Consider the following 18,171-nt stretch of genomic DNA (forward strand, 5'->3'; position numbering starts at 1 on the left):
TATGGAGAAATCGGTAAGGGTTAGTAGAGCTGGGATACAGAATTATTGGAGATGCACTAAGGCAATTTATTTTCTTCTTCAGGCAGAATAATTCTACTTTGTAGACTTTGAAGCTGAATAAGCAATACAGAATGTAAATTATAAATTATAGAATTATAGAAATAAACTTTTGGAAATGAATGTTTTAAAAGCAATCAATTTGTGACAAACAGGGTTTACAGCATCTTCTACCCAGGAGAGCTCTTAGTAACAAGGGATCTGGATGATTGATTTTTAGTCTAGCCTAGGCTGAGTGTAGTCCTACCTGAAGGTAATGGAAAAGATAACTTTTCTACAGGACTCTTTCAGTCTTGTCATTCTGCTTCTGTGACTTTGAGAAAAAAGAAAATTATTTTTACCATCTACTATATAGACTGAATTCATTTCTTTGAACAACTTGTTAACTAAGTATTTATCTTGTTTAAGGCAAGGGATTATAAGGTGTGGTATACAAAGGTACATGTAATGAAGAAGGTGCCTTAAAGGAGCTTATGAATTAGTGAACTACATTTGGTAAAAATAGATGAACAAAAAATATACTTTTCTCTAAAAAATTAAGATACAACCTCCGTTAAACCACTGCAGCAATCCTTCAACACTCCAAAATTTGCTAATTTTACTCTTTTACAGAGACTTGAATTTTATTAGGTTGTCCTTATTCTCATCTATTTGGCCATTTCCATCTTGAGAGGTATTTACTATACCTTTTATTTTATTATGTAAAATATTTCTCAGTCAGTGCAGTACTGTAGAAAGCACACTAGATTTAGAGTTAAGAGATGAGATTTTTTTCATTTCAACTTTGCTCTGCATTAGCTGGGTAAGTCAGTTACTTTATCTGTGAAATGAGTATAATAGGACTTGCCCTGCTTACCTCATAGATGTACTTTGTAAACTGTAAAGTATCATATATATGGAATAGGATTTTCAAGAATGAAGCAGAGTATAAATGAGATAACACCCGTAAAAAGGAGAAGGGGAGAAGAAAAATATAATGAGAAAGAAATGTAGTTTAGAGTGAATTTGTAACCTTTATGGTTTGTAGGCATCAAGAAGAGAGCTCTGGACCAATTTTAACCCAACTGAGTTGGGAAATTTAGGAGAAGATAAGAGAAACGCAAATATTCCCATCTTTGGAAGACAGACTCTGAAAACACTTATTGATTGGGATCACTATTTTTTGACTTCTGAAAAATCCAAACGGACTTTAGATTAGCTCCTATATAAATGATGGGAAATAAAGGATCTTCTTTAAGGCTGCTCTTGATCTGCTAGTAAAAATCAAGGCGTTTGAATTTCTGGTACAGAGTTATGCTCCCAAACATGGTGAGTTTTCTCTGCTTTGGCACAGCTACCCAGTACTCTTAGAAGTTGTGTGTCTGTCCCTTATACCTCAGCCTTGAAGTACATTGGAAAAATTTTATCAGCCTACCGCATTGTCACAAGCCCATTCCTTTGAGACTGGACAAAACAAATTTTACAATGCAGGGCCCCTTCTCTCAATAGTTTTTGGTTGGATCTCTGCTACATTGGCCACTACTTGCATATGTTTTCCCTCTGTAGACATTTGTTTAGAACACTCCACATCTGCTTTTGTCTCCAAAGTCTCACAAGCACAATTCATTCAGTCCTATATAAAAAATGGCATGAAATGAGGATGATGAAACCTGTTGTAGTAGTGAGCAATGAATGAGTTCTTTCCCATTGCCACCTGACATAACTGACATCCACTACATCCTAGTTCCACTTCTAGTTTCCCAGGAGTGACCTTAGCATAAGTACGTTTCTCCTCTTCAGGCTTAAATTTAATTCTTGTGGAATGTGTAATTAAAGTCTTGATGAGTGGAGAAGAAGGAAATTAGGGAAAGGAAAATAAGTAATTATCACCAGTTGGTAACCTCATAAACTTGGCTTTTCATGGGACTCATAAAATAGCATACGGAATAGATTCAACTATAGTTCTAGAAAATCCAGACATATTCAACTATGTTCATATACTAGGGTAGCTCTAGTTCAAACACAATTGAAGAGGAAAAAACATTTTCATTTTACTTCTTTAATTTGAAACAGACTTTGCTTATATGGTAGTTTGTGGATAACTTTTCACATCTAGTTTTGTTACAGTTGGTTTTAGTGATAGTCTTTTAACACAGAGATCTGTCTGAGTCTTGGATACATTTTTCATACATTTGGCTAATTGGAAAATTAGTGAAATTGGTCTCTGTTCATTTGTGGATTTTCAGGATATTATTCTTCATTTTCCTTTTTGACATGCCTTTGTCTCCCAGAGCCTAATTATAGCTTCAGCCTTACCTGTAAAAGGCTTTATCTGTCAAATACTTGACGTTCTAATGGGAAAGAACAATTAGCCACCTTAGATATCATTTCTGTGTTAGCCTTCTTTTGCCAGGGCTAATTGGTTAGCCTTTGGCCTTGATAAAATCTGTGGGCTTGAGAAGTTATAAAATTCTTTCCTTGATGTGGAGTGGTCATAGCCAGTCTCTAAGATGTCCCCTAATTATCCCAATATCTTAGTATTTTCATGCCCTTGTTGTTCCTTACCACATGAATAGGACAGATCTGTGTAGGGCATTGTGGAAATGATGGAGTATGACTTTCAAGGCTAGATCATAAAAAACATTGAGACTTACACCTTGCTGCCTCTTGGACACTTGTTCTGGAGGAAGCTGATACCATGCCACGATGGTACTCAAGCATTCTATGGAGAGACCAGGATTAAGGCTTCCTATAAATAGCCAGAAAATAGCTGAAGTCTTCTGCCAATAGCCATATGGGTGCACCATCTTAGAAGAATCATCTAGCTCCAGTTAAGTCTTCAGATGTGTGCAGCCCCAGCTGACATCTTGATTACAACCTTATGAGAGACATAAGGCCAAAACTACTTATCTATGCTGCTCCTAAATTTCTGATCCCAGAAACTATATAAGGTAATAAATATTGATTGTTTTAGGACACTTATATTTTAGGGTCATTGGTGAAGCAACAATAGATAACTAATTCTGGAGTCAGTGTTTGTGAAATTCAAACATGGTCTGGTTTACCAGTGTCCAGGCTCAAGGAAAGTTTTCAAGTAACAGTTTTTAAACAGTTATTTTTTAAAACAGAGGGCTAAAAGGAAATATAACTCATGAAAGTTCTACTTTTTTGTGTGATATTGTTTGTTATTAATTTCATCAGTCACCAAAAAGAAAAAAAAATTGTTGAGAAGGGACTGCCTGTGTTAGAAAACACAATAAAAATGCATCTGTCCCCCCACCCACTTGACTTGTTTGTATTGAGAAGGAATGTAGGTTTGTTATCGTATTACCAAATATGTAACTCCCAGGAATATTTGGAGATTCTGGGCCCTGGGAAATCCTCAGAAACATTTGTCTAATTCCTGAGAAATACTGAAAGGAAATCTTGGTCTCTTCAGATTCCAGGAAAAGATGTGCTTTGCAACCCCTAGTTACAAGCCCTAAGCTGTGTTGCTCTCTCACTCTTACCTGATAATCTTCACTGCAAAATTGAAAGAAGAGAGCACACAATTTTGAGTATGTGAGAGTGGTGGAGATTTAAGTAGCTTGTTCAGATGTTAATGAGAGTAGAGGACTGGGTGCTTTTGAACAACTGATTGAGATGACAATCACTGTGTAGAATTAGTCATGTGTATGGAATTTGGAAAATGAAGTGGAACCCAGGGTTGTGATAAGAATTATTGGTGCATATTAAGATATCCAAGACAGATGTAAAGCAAGTCCCTTTCTAGCACCACTGAACAAGATTCTTAAGGACACCTGCCTGTCAGTAGCCTATGCTAGATGTACCAGACATTGGACAAGCATGGTTTCCAAAATACTGGGGGAACTGATAAATGAATGCCTACTATTTAAAATTTAAATTAACATACAGTAAAATTTACTTATTTAGCAGAGTTGTACCATTCAATGAGTTTTAATACATGTATAGATTCATTCAACTACTACCATAGTCAGGATACAGAACAGTTCTATCACTCAAAAAAACTCTCTTGCACATGGAAGCAACCGAAATGTCCTACTATAGATGATTGACTAAAGAAGCAGTGGTACATATGTCCAATGGAATATTACTCAGCCATGAGAAGAGATGAAATACTGCTATTTGTGACAACATGGATGGACCTTGAGATAATCACGCTAAGCGAAATAAATCAGGCAGGAAAAGTTGAAAATCACATGATATCACTTACATGTGGGATATACACTCAAAAGCACCAAATGAACAGGACAAACAAACAGAAACTAATGGACATGGGCTATAGACTAGTGGTTACCAGAGGACTATAGACTAGTGGTTACCAGGGAGGTGGGGGAGGTGGCAGGAGGTAGATGGGGTTAAGGGGGACAAATATAGGAGGATAGGGGGAATGTGAAGTGGGTAAAGAGGATCAAATATATGGTAGATGAAGGAAACTGGACTTTGGATGATAAACGCAATAGAATATACAGATGTCAAATTATAATGTATCCCTGAAAATTATATAATTGTATTAACCAATGTTACCCCAATAAACTTAATTAAAAAAACTTTTGCAGTGCCTATTTGTAGTCATACCCTCCTCTCTCTACTTTTCTCTACCAATCACTGATCTGTTTTGTTACTATAGTTTGTCTTTTCAAAAATATTATATAAATATATGTAAATGCATAAATATAGCATGTAGCCTTTTAGACTGGCTTCTTTCATTCAGCATAATGCCTTTGATATTCATCTAACTTTTTGCTTGTACCAATAGCTCATTCCATTTTTGCTGAGTAATATGTCTTGATATTACCAGTTTGTTATCCACTCACACATTGAAGGACATTTGGGTTCTTTCCAGGTTTTGGTGATTAAATATTCAGGTACAAGTTTTTGTGTGAATGTAAGTTTTCATATCCCTGGGATACATGCCTAGGAGTACAATTGCTAGGTTATAAGATAAGTTTATATTTTACTTTATGAGAAACTGCCAAACTTTTCTACAGTGGCTGTGCCAGTTTGCATCCCAACAAGTAATGTATTAGAGTACCATTTTGTCTACATTCTTGTCACCACTTGGTATTGTCATTATTTTTTAAAAAATTTTCGCCATTCTAATAAACTTGTGGTTGTATATTCATAGTGATTTTATTTTATATTTTTCTAATGGCTAATGATGTCGAACATCTTGTCATATGCTCAGTTGCCTACTTTTTATTTTGCAAAGGATATTTAGTTAAATATAAAAGAACAATTTAATATTAAAAAAGTGAATTGTAGCCTCACAAAAGTATCACCACATTGTCTTATTTTCATTTTACCTCAGGCCAGTTGAAATTTGATTGTGATTATGCATTGATCTACTGGCAAGCCTTTGGGAGTCTGTAGTCCAGTGCTTGTTATTTTGGCATTGGCATTACTGTTAGAATGCGTGATTCAGTGTAGTCAATTCCTTTTCCTGAAAGGTCCTCATAAATAAATCATCACTAGCTCTACACCATTTATAGGGTCACATGTAAAGTTTCTGGCATGACAGTTAAGATACTTCATAATTTTTCTTCCCACTACTTTTTTTAAACTATTTGCTGCCATTCCTCCTATTACTTTGCTCCCAGCAACCTCACTTACTTTCTACTGTCCTTCATGGAATCCCAGTTGTATCCTATTTATTCTCCATGCTGTTACTCAGTGTTTTACAAAGTATATTCTGAGAAACTTCTGTGTTGGAATAATCTGGAACTGTTAAATATGCAGAGTTCCGAGCCCTGCTCTGGACTTACTGAGTTAAACTTTCTGGAGATGGACAACAGCAATATGCATTTTAACAAATGTTTCATGTATAATCCTTAGGCACAACTGAGAATGAGAACCCCTGAATCTAGCTCTAGAATCTAGATGCTGAAATCTTGCTTTGGTGAAGCTATCATATGCGACTCCCAGTCCACAGTAATTTTACCTTCCTCTAAAGGACTGTTGAACTCTCTTCCTATTTCGATTTGTCAGTGGCACTCATTTTGGCATTTCATCTATTATATTTTATTGTGGTTTAAATGGTAAGTATGGTTTAGTTTATAATCCGCTGAAGGATAGAGATTCTTTTCATATTCTCTTTAACATGTATGTAGTGTAATATAGCATGATATAATGCACACAAAGTATATATGTAGAATTGAGCTCTGGAAAGCAAAACAAAAAGAGAGAATATGAGAGTAAGAGAGAAAGAGAAGAGGCAATGAAAGATAAAACAAAGTGCAAGCATGTGGCCACACATACACACCCACAGACACATACATACACATACACACACAGAAATTTCCTGTTTGTATAATGAAATCCTGTGTGTGCTTTTTTCCTCTTCCATTACTCATTCTTTGAATTTGTCTTTTTCCCCCTTTCTGGCCCTTTGGGAAAATAAGGACAGGTGACATGTGCATGCACAGCTAGCTGGAAAAAGTCATTTTATGTACAGTAAATGGAACTAGTACATCCTTCTGGGAAAAGGGCCCACACACCTTCTTTTGCATCTAAGTACTTTAAACATGTTAGGAACTTGGTGAAATGTGAAGACACACTAACCTTCACTTATAGACATCTAAATTTGGACATATTATTTCCATCCTTTCTGGTAGTGGAGTTCCGAAAATCGAGGAGAACAGCAATTGTTTCTAATCATTTTTCAAAGGCATAGTTACTCTGTGAACAATGATGATGTAAAGCTTTGGGAATCTTGCCTTTGATTTGAATTATTTTCTACTTACAGTGCTAAATTTATTTAAGCCTTTGAACATCCTATTGACACTTTAAAAAATCTTAAATATTTGTGATACGAAGGAGTGGCAATGTGTCATTGCTTTTATAGTGTGTTGACTAGCCAAGCATGATAGTCTCTGAAACTTATCATGTTCATTCCACTTACTCCTCAGTGCTTACTCATAGCATCAAATTTTCATATACTACCCTCCCTTCCTGCCCAAATCTTTTCTATTATTGAAGTCCCACAGCAGTTCCCACCTTCTCCATGAAACTTACTGTTACCGTTCAAGCCCACAAGGATTTATCCCTCCTGTAAACTCTTAGTACTTCCCATTTATAGCTCTTACTTGATGCCTAACATACAGATTGTCTGGTACCATAGCATTGTTTTGTTGTTTAACTCTGTCTTTGTTTAGCTTTCCACCAGTAGGTGTCTTCTTTTACAAGCTAGCTGAGATTCCTTGATGTTAGGGACCTTTCTTTTGGGACTTTTCTAGCACTGAAGAAATGAATGAATAATTAGGTAGTTGTAGCAACACTTTGACCTTTGTAGAGACAACTGTTGGTGATAACTGGTAAGGAATGCCACAAAGTTCGTTTCTTAAAGAGACAGCCAATGTGAAAATAAATGTTATATGTAGACAGATCTACTGGGACATTACACAACTTTAAAATAGTATGTGTTTTTCATCCCTTGCTTGTAAATGTGTTCATAATTTGCAGTGGATAATGCCTAATGATGTGAGGGTGTGATTGAGGCCATATCTATACTTGACCTGCATACTGATCCATGACAGTCATGGCCAGACTGCTCATTTTTGCCATCTTTATAATCAATATTAATTGCTGAGGCTGAACACATCATGTCATGAGTCCCATTGGTTGTTTAGATAATCCTAGAAAACAGATGGTTGGTGCCTTGGTCTGTTGGTTCCACACAGATGGATGTGGCCTTATATTCTGAAGGACAAGATAACAATTTACAGAGCTGCTGTAGCTGGTTAGTAAAGTTGATCTACTTCAGAAGGTACTTTTTACCCTTTTGCGAGGTCCAAAGGAGTATGAAAGGCTTGAGCTCCTGTTATCTTCTGAAATCTTTTTGATTCAGAGGCTACATATCTAACCCAGAAACCCAAGAGTCAATCTTAGCTCTTCCCTTTCTCTGACTCACTTAATTCAATCAGGAAACAAGTCCTATCAGTCTAGCTCTAAAGCATCTTGAGTTGATGCTCTACTCTCATACTTACTGTTGCTGCCTGATTTCAGAGTTTCTTAGTTCATCAAGATTAACTTTTTCCCTGCCTACAGTCTAATCTGCCTCTCTAAAACATCTTTTCAACTGTCATTGTGGGGGGAATCATGTTATTCCTGCTTAAAATGCTTTCATGACTCCCATTGTTTAAGTAATAAAAATGTAGTCTTTATATGGCACCCAAAGCCTTCAGTTATCTGGTCCCTGCCTAACCTTCCAGATTCATCTATGGAATATTCCCTTTTTATTCTCTAGACACATTGAATTACAGTTTCCTAGCTGAACCATGTTATTTCATGCATCCATGCCATGGCACATAATCCTCTTTTTAATTAGAATGCCCTTCTCCACCCAACTATCCCACCCCATAAAGGCTCTGAGCAAGTAGTGTTTCCAAGTTGAAGCGTTTCCTGACCACTCCCTTGTCATCTGGACCTCTACTACACTCTAGACAAACTTCCATCTTAGCACCTGTAAAATCTTTATCGAATCATTTCTTTACATGTCTGACTTCCTCAATTAGACTACAAACTTTTGGGTGTACAAAAGTGAATATTTATTTAGAAGGAGAAAGTACAAAAGATTACAAATTTTCAGAAGCTGACACCAAATATCCCAAAATCTGGAGCAGTAATATATAGATATTATTTAGCATTATGTGCATATATACATATAACATTATATATATATATATACACATATATATCATTAACAGTTCAACATACTTCTATAATACTTTTTTACTATGTATTTTTGGCTACTTACTTGTTTCTTTAAATTGTGGTTCAGAACATTTAATAGGAGATCTACCCTCTTAAATTTTTAATACAGTATTGTTATCCGTAGGCATCATGTTTCACAGCAGATCACTAGAACTTAATTATCTTATATAACTGAAATTTTATACCCATTGGAAAGCAACTCCCCATTGTCCCCCTCCCACTAGCCACTGGAAAACAACATGCCACTTTCTGATTCTATGAGTTTGACTATTTTAGATACCTCGTATAAGTGGAATCATGCAGTATTTGTCCTTCTGTAACTGGCTTATTTCACTTCATATACTGTCCCCCGGGTTCATTCATGATGTTCCGTGTGACAGGATTTCTTTTCTTAAATGGAATATTATTCCATTTAATCTATATTTCACAGTTTTCTTATACATTTATCTATTGATGGATATTTAGGTTGTTTTCACACTTTGGCTATTGTAATATTACAATGACAATGGAAGTACAGCTATCTCTTCAAGATTGTGATTTCAATTCTGGATATACACCCACAAGTGGGATTGCTGGGTCATATGGTAACTCTATTTTTAATTTTTTGAGGAACCACCATACTGTTTTCCATAGTGTCTGTACCATTTTACATGCCCACCAACAGTGTACAGGGTTCCAGTTTCTCCATATTCTTGTCAATGCTTATTACCTCATGTTTTTTTTCTAATATAGCCATCTTAGCAGGTGTGAGATGACATCTTAATGTGGTTTTGATCTGCATTTCTCTGATGATTAGCTATGTTGAGCATCTTTCCATTTTGTTGGTCATTTGTATTTCTTTAGAGAAATGTCTGTTCGAGTCCTTTGCCCATTTTATTTTTTTAATATGCCTCTCATTTTCTTTTCTTTTTTCTTTTTTTTGTTATTTTTTCATTTATTTTTTATGGTGATATTGGTTAATAAAATCTAGTAAGTTTCAGGTGTACAGTTCAACAGTAAGGCATATATATTGCATTGTGTGTTCACCGCCCATACTTAGATTTCTTTCTTTCACCACATATTTGACCCCTTTTACCCTACCTACCACCTCTCACCCTCCTTTACCCATTTTAAAATTGGGTTGTGTTTTTGCTATTGCATTGTAAGAGTTCCTTATGTGTTATGAATGTTAATCCCTTATAAATAACATGGTTTGCAAATACTTCGGCCCATTTTGTATGTTGTGTTTCACTCCGTTGTTTCCTTTCCTGTGCAGAGCCATTTAACCTGATGTAGTCCCATTTATCAATTTTTGCTTTTGATGCTTATGCCTTTGGTATCATATCCAAGAAAGCATTGCTTTAGACCAATGTCATGAAGCTTTGTCCCTATGTTTTCTTCTAGGAGTTTTACAGTTTCAGGTCTTATGTTTAAGTCTTTAATCCATTTTCGGTTGATCTTTGTGTATGGTATAAGGGTCCAATTTCATTCTTCTGCATGTGAACATCCAGTTTTACAGTACCATTTATTGGAGAGACTCTCCTTTCCCCATTGTGTATTCTTAGCACCCTTGTCAAAGATAAGTTGACCATATATACATGGGTTTATTTCTGAGCTTTCTGTTCTATCCCATTAGTGTATATTCCTGTTTTCATGCCAGTACAATAACATTTAAATCATTATAGCTTTGTAATATATTTTTTAATGCCTACAGCACCTGGTATTCCAAGGTGGTCTCCCATCGAAGTACTAACCAGGCCTAACCCTGCTTAGCTTCCAAGATCAGATGAGATTGGGCATGTTCAAGGTGGTATGGCTGTAGACTGTAATATTTTTTGAAATTAGGAAATATGATGCTTTCATCTTTGTTCTTCTTTCTCAAAATTACTTTGCCTGTTTGGAGTCCTTGTGGTTCCATATGAATTTTAGGATTTTTTTTCCTATTCCTGTAAAAAGAAATAACATTGAGATTTCGACATCGATTGCATTGAATCTGTAGATTCCTTTGGGTAGTACAGACATTTTTATCAATATTAAGTCTTCCAATCTATGAACATAGGATAACTTTCCATTTATTTGTGTCTTCTTTAGTTTTTTCATCAATGTTTCATAGTTTTCAGCATAAAAGTCTTTCACCTCCTTGTTTGTTTATTGCTAAGAATTTTGTTCTTGAGCTATTGGAAATGGGATTATTTTCATTATTTCCTTTTCAGGTAGCTTGTAAGTCTGCAGAAAAATAACTGATTTTTGTATGTTCATTTTATATCCTGCAACTTTACTGAATGTGTGTGTTTTATCTAACAGGTATTTGTGCGTTCATGTATTCTTTAGTTTTCTACATATATGATCATGTCATCTAAAAACATAATTTTACTTCTTCCTTTCCAATTTGGATACCTTTTATTTATATTTATTTTTTGCCTAATTGCTTTGGCTAGGACTTTAATAGAAATGATGAGAGTGGGCATCCTTACTTTGTTCCTGATCTTGAAGGAAAATTTTTAAGATTTTCACCATTGAATATCATGTTAGCTGTGGATTTTTCATATATGACCTTTATGATAATTTTGAAACAAATGAAAATGAAAACAGAACATATCAAAATTTATGGGATACAGCAAAAACAGTACTAACATGGAAGTTTATCATGATAAATTCCTACATTGAGAAAGATCTTAAACAATGATCTTTACACCTCAAGGAATTAGAACAAAAACAAACTAATCCCGAAGTTAACAGAAGAAAAGAGATAATAAAGATTAGACTAGAAATAAATTTAATACAGAATAGAAATACATAAAATCACATATGCACCAGATGGCTTCTAAGTTTCCCTCCAGTTCCAACTTCATGAGATTCTGTTTTTGCGGAATTATTCTGAATGAAATTAGTCAGCCACTCTGAGGTCTGATTGTCCCGCTAAGGTGTCAGTAACACTAGCTTCCAGCAGAGACAATCTATTCCACTACCACCACTATCTTGTTGGGGGTCCTTTAAGTTTAGTTTCCAGTGATGATAATAGATTTGTACTGAGCCATCTATAGCCCTCTTCTTTCTACCCTTTCTTTGTACCCTTTCCTGACCTACAAATACACATACTGATGCACACACCTTATCATCTTTCTGCCTCAGTCTAAAGCCATTGAAGAAGAAACCAATTGGCAGACCAAGATATCAAACCCTGATTTTAGACACATTAACATCATCCTAGAACCAAAAAAGAAAAATGCTGTTTTGATTATAAGTTAGGCTAAAAGAGTAAAAATAAAACACTTTATATTATGTAAGTTTTGTTCTGATAAACTGTTCTCATCTAGTTTCTCTTCATTGTGCTCTAAAGTTTCGATCCCCTTGACATTTGACTTATAGGTTATGACTTTCCATAACAGCAGTTATGATTTGTTCTGTGGCTAGACTGGAAGCTTACAAGTTCTGAAATGAAAAGCCAGGAAATCTGAACCTCCAGCATAATCAGCCTGAATACAATTTATTAGTGAAGATGTGAAAGTTCATTCCATTTGAAATAAATTATTTGTTTTTACTCAAATGATGCAGTATATTAGTCTGCTATGGCTGCCATAGAAAATACCACACACTGGGTTGCTTAAATAACGGAGGTTTGTTTTCTAACCATTTTAGAGTTTGGAAGTCTGAGATCAGGATGTGAACCAGGTTGATTTCTTTTGAGGCCTCTTTCCTTGAATTGCAGATGGCCACGGTCTTGCTGTCTGTTCACACTGTCTTTTCTCTGTGCATGCATTCCTAGTGTCTCCTCATGTGTCCTAATCTGCCCTTTTTATAAAGACACCAGTTATATTGGATATGGCCTATCCTGACAGCCTCATTTTAATAACTTAATTACCTTTTTAAAGGACCTATCTCCAAGTAGGATACTGGGGGCTAGGGTTTCAAAATATAAATTTTGAGAGACACAATTCAGCTCATAACATGTACAATATTATTTTACACATTCTGAGTTAATAGAGTTAGAAGAGACTTTAGAAAATGTAGAACGATCCCCTCATTTTGTAGGGGTGAGGGACTGAGGCACGGGGAGGTTAAGATGCTTGCCTAAGGCAAGCCACACGGAGTTAGTGGCAGAAGCAGAACTAGAAAACAGGACCGACCCCTTTCCACCTTGCCATATTGCTACTTTAGTTCATTTGACCTATTCATGTCTATAACCTCTCTCCTTCCTTCTCCCTCTCTCCCCTCTCCTCTCTTATTTGGGATAGATATAAAATTGGCTATTTTAAGACTATTTACTTTTATTTCCCTATACTCACTCCCCTCTACAACTCACATTTTGAAAAGAAAAAAAAAATCAAGGGATTTTTCTGCTTAATTTCTTATCACTTTTCCATTTTATACATACATTTTTTTTCATTCTTGCTTTGAAACAATAGAATTTTTTTCTCAGGTAAATGAACTTGTCTTTACCTGGATAGACAAGGGACTAAAATCAAAGGAAACTCAGCATTTTTCCACCTTCTGGGGATCCAAGCTAGAGAAAGAAGATTAGCACAAATGTATGCTTCTCCCTTCTTTTTACCTATCTTTTTCTCTTATTAATAGGAAGTCAAGCCTTCTAGAAACTTTGATATACACTCTCCCTCTCCACTGACCCTCACAGCCCCCCTCACCTCCTTAAAGACAAAAAATACCAGTATTGAACTGGTGGTGTGAAAACTGCCTGAATGTTCTTTCTTTAGCCAGAGTATTTAAGCTCAAATCTTGGAACCTGAAAGGAAAGTAAATTCTGAATGCAAATATACCTTTTCTTCACTTGTAAATTCTCTCCACTCTGCCTTTTTAGAGTGAAATATGAAGACAGAAATACGAGAAATTTTGAGTTATGAAGTGCAGGATCTGAACGTTCAAAAGATTTATTAAAATTAGGTATACTCTTCCATTTAATCCTTGAGGTTTGATTTTACTTAAACTACTGGCATTTGTTCTCAACAGTCAGTCAGTTACCTCAGTGGACCAGGAAACACTTTCCTTTCTCTAAATTCCCAGTTGTTTGCTTCTTGAAAGATAGATGTTTAATGACAAAAAAGCCTTTCTTTAAATGAGTCAGTCCCTTTTGGTAATGTAGCCCCCATGCTGCTCCTCTCTTACCCTGCTGATTACTAAGAGATCCATCAGGTTAAGTCATCCCCTGTGAAGAAATGAGAGGGCAGGGATTCATCCCGTATTGCCTCTAGTGCAATGTGTCAGAGCTTGATCTTCTTGCCCACTTATTCAGTACAGACAGAAACACTGGAAAGCACTAAAATATTATAGATGCCTGTGCCACCGAGGTATAAAAAAGGTAATTAAATCCATATCTGTTAGGCAGATCTCTATGGAACCATAGTCTTAATGATTTTGACTTTCCAGAAGATAGGGACATAGATTAAATTTGATTGGCATGATCTCAGACTGGACATGAATGTGAGGTGAAAATAAGTACACGGTTATATTACTTAATAAACAATTTGGACAGCATGAGATAATAAAGTAGTGATTTCTTTTTTAAAATTCTAGAAATTTCTGATTTAGGGGGATAGAGTTTGGCTACAAGGTTCTAATCTTACCCCTATCCAAGTCATTATAACTGGAAGTTCCACTGCTTACATAGTTAAAAAACATATAACATAAAGTTCCACTTTTTATGTTTTAAATATTTAATTTCTGTTTAAGAGTTTATTTGAACAAAAAGTTCCTCACCTTCTAAAAAGTGTTCTAAAACAGGTATCCCCAGCTCCTGGTTCACAGACTAGTTCTGGTCTGTGGCCTGTTAGGAACCAGGTTGCACAGTGGGAGGGAAGTGGTAGGTGAGCAAAGCTGCATCTGGATTTGCAGCCGCTCCCCAGTGCCAGCATCACCACCTCAGTTCATCGGTATTAGATTCTCATAGGAGCACCGGTCCCTGGTGCCACAAAATTTGGAGACTGCTACAATCTAAAGTACTGTAAGAAAGAATTTCTTCCTGATTCGTGAATATATTTATATTTTAAAAGTATATAAAATAAAGTATTGTACCACCTTTAAATAGCTTTTTATTGAAAATAATAAAATTGAAACAGCCCTAGTTGCTGTACCTGTTGAACAAGTTTCCTTTGCATGGTGACAGTTCACATGCATCGTCAGCATTTCCCCATCCTTGTTTCCAGTGGTTTGAATAGCAAGTGCCACTGTGTTGTTTGAGGTATCGGGAGCCAGATTATGACTGAGAAAGAGTTCTCTTGCTTTTCTCCTCTTTACAATTACTAAGGCTTTGAGCAGGCATTTGCACCCATGTACTTTGGTGGCTGCCACTCCTACTGTGATTTTTAAGTGTTTTCCTCTGTTACAAAGTGTAGTCCTAAAAGAGAGCCATTGTGTGCTGATATTTCTTTGGTGAGATCATACCATCCAATGAGCCAGAGTGGGATGTATTGAAGGGAGATATTTGAGAACACCTATTCTTCTCCAGCACTACTGTTCATCACAGGGATAGAACTAGTTCTGTGAGAGACACACAATGTCTGGTAGGCTTGATTTGGTGCACTGGATTTATTGAATGGTCCATGTTAATCATAGCAATCAGCAATTGTTTTCTCATTGCTCCAGGTTACCGTTTGCTGCAGTTTTTGATTGTTTTATAATGAACTGTCCTTAGTCTAACTGCAGGCTTCAGGTCTGTTTAGCAGAACTGAGAATTATCACTACCCAAAATTCTAAAAGACCATGTTGCAAATAGGAGGGAGGTCATAATTCCTGTCTGAGTATTAAATGTTCCAATTATCACACTTTACATACATATGCATAAAATTTCTCAACTCTCCCTACCTACTCTATCACTCTATTCATTAATTCTATGCAATTATATAGCACTTTACATTCTCCAAAGTACTTTCACATATATTCTTGTTTAATCCTTACACTATCCCTGTGAGTTAAAAATTGTTCTCTATTTGATAGATAAAGAAAGGGAGGCTAAGAGAGGTAAGATTTCAGAGCTAGGAAATAGTTGAGCCTGAATTGTTTTTCTGAGCTCCTCACCTGCTATTTTTTGTCTATTATGCCCCAGCTATGTTTGTTATAGAGATTTAGTAACTTGGCTAAGGTCACACTGTTAGGAAGTAAAAGGTCTGTGCTTCAAATTCAGACAATGTGGCTTCATTATTAAACCTGTCTTTGCCAAACTTTCCCCATTTGAAAAATGGGAATGGGAATAATACCTATTTCATAGAGTTGTTGTGAGGATTAAGTGAATTGATATATGGAAGGTACGTAGAACAGTGCCTTGAATAGTCAACATTATATTAGTGTTTGTTGCCATTAGTACTTATATTATCATCCTTGTCATATTCAACAGCGGCATTATTGCATTGCGTGGTGGTTAAGACCTTAGTCGTTTAATGCTGATTACCGGGGTTCAAATCCAGACTCTACCACTGACTGTGTGACCTTGGACAAGTTACTTCAGCACTCTGTGCCTCAGTTTCCTCATATATAAAATATTACATAAAGAAAGACTGCTATTTTATGACTATTAAATGAGTTAATCCATGTAACATGTCTAGCCTAATGCTCAATGCATAGAACCCCCACTTCTCTTATTCCTAACATCTTGGCCGCAAACTCAGACCCATGAAGTGTCTGTATGGCAGTTGTGTAATGTATATGGCATATGTAATTCATCAGTCCTCTATAGTCTAATCACAGAAGCCAGTGGTTTGGTTGTCATGGCAGTTCTTCAATAGGAATGTATTTGTCACATAAAAAGTTATTTTTGGTCAATCAATGTGGTGTTGGTAAAATGAACATTCACTGGAGATCTAGTTCCATTGCTGAGTGGCCTTTCAAGTGAAATTACGGAGCCTAGATAAATTCCTTTAGCAAGAGTATGAAATAATAACTTCCCAGTTGCTCTCTTTTCTATCAATTGCTTATGCTATGAAGCTGTAGTTTCCAGCCTATAGTGGAGTGGGCCTACACTGATAACACAATGTGATACTATATTTAGGGACAAAAATGTTTTCAGTTTGAAGTTTTTTCCAGTACTGTATTAGAAGGCAATTGGAAAATGAGATTTACTTAGCAGTTACTTTTGAAGTAACTTTGCTAGACCCCATTTATTAAGTACTAAAGGAGATCCTATGCACAGCTTCACAGGCATCCCCTCAGTTTGTGAAATGAGTTTTATTCCAAAGGATCATTTTTAGGTTACTTGTTTGGCAATTGCATGTTTTCTTATAGAAACAATGCTGTTATCATGGGGAAAATCTCAGGTTAGTTTACAAAATTGGATTTAACCCAAGATACAAAACTAAAACACTGTACCTTAAGTTCAGAAATCATGTACAAGAATGCTGTCTCAGTGCTAGTCATTAAAGCAAATATATGTAATTGACTAAGCAGTAGCACATTGAATGCTAAAGCATGGAAATAACAGTTAATTACAAATTGAAGATATAGATGGAGATGTTGGTGATTCTTCCTGAAGATAATCTCTGGGTGCTTTCAGTGGACATTAGAAATTGGCACAGGTTTTATGTCTAATTTCACTTCAGAAAGGATGGCTTTCCTTTTCCTTGATACAGGTATCTCACTAGTAATGCTCTTATAACTATCAGCCATGATTACAGTCATTTGGGGTTCACACATAGAACAAAGAGACTAAAAGAGAGGTTATCATTGAAGTAACTAGGCAAAAAAAGTGGAAGAAACAATGATTTAAAGGGACGATATGGGTCCATGTGAAAATATGTCATTGCTTAAGGTAGAGTTAACTAATCACAGTGAATGGTGAAAGAAAAACGGGAGGTCAGCTTGTACATAGGATCCCAGTGGAAAGAAAAGTGAAAAGTTTCCCACAATACCCCAGCACCTTTTAAACTTTTATTCAGACATTCTTCCTATACTGCCGTTCTTCGCATCTGTCCTCTCTCCCCTGCTAGTCTACCTCTTGGAAGGAAGAAATGATTTCTTATTCGTCCATCTGCTTCCAACAATACCTAGCACATACTGGGTGTAGAACACACTGTATTTTGAAATAAAATCAGATATGATCTCATTGCTGAATCCATTTGCTTTTTATTGACCAGGGCATTAAAATCTGTAAAATTGTGCCTGCAACTACCATGAGGTACAGAATACTAGTATTTGTCAGAGTTGAATTCAGAATTGTGACATCCCAAATGGAGAATTGAGAATCCATTCATGAACGGTCTGTCTGGTTATAGACATATTATCTTCTTCCTGTTTCATGGGTGACACCTTTTACTCAGCCCTTCTTTATCTTCCTGCCTAGGAGCTTTGGAGGCTCCCTGATTGACAAAGCTCTCTGGAAATATGGATTTTATAGCTTCCTCCAGGAATACATTCTAGTTCTAAAGAGGTTGTGTTGAGTTTAACTCTTGATTCTTTGTCTTCCTCTTTGCTTTCGTTCTG

General features: G+C 36.0%; 1 protein-coding gene and 1 non-coding gene across 14 annotated transcripts in view; one reads left to right on the forward strand and one right to left on the reverse strand.

The window, feature by feature from the left end:
- Positions 1-18,171, forward strand: part of EDA (ectodysplasin A) — a 284,129-nt gene that overhangs the window by 158,771 nt on the left and 107,187 nt on the right. The gene's annotated exons all lie outside the window — the stretch shown is intronic.
- Positions 10,454-10,572, reverse strand: LOC112477171. The gene has a single exon (XR_003045348.1). It is a non-coding gene; the product is annotated as a 5S ribosomal RNA (ribosomal RNA).

This window comes from Pteropus alecto, unplaced genomic scaffold (genome assembly GCF_000325575.1).
Source record: "Pteropus alecto unplaced genomic scaffold, ASM32557v1 scaffold312, whole genome shotgun sequence".
NCBI lineage: Eukaryota > Metazoa > Chordata > Mammalia > Chiroptera > Pteropodidae > Pteropus > Pteropus alecto.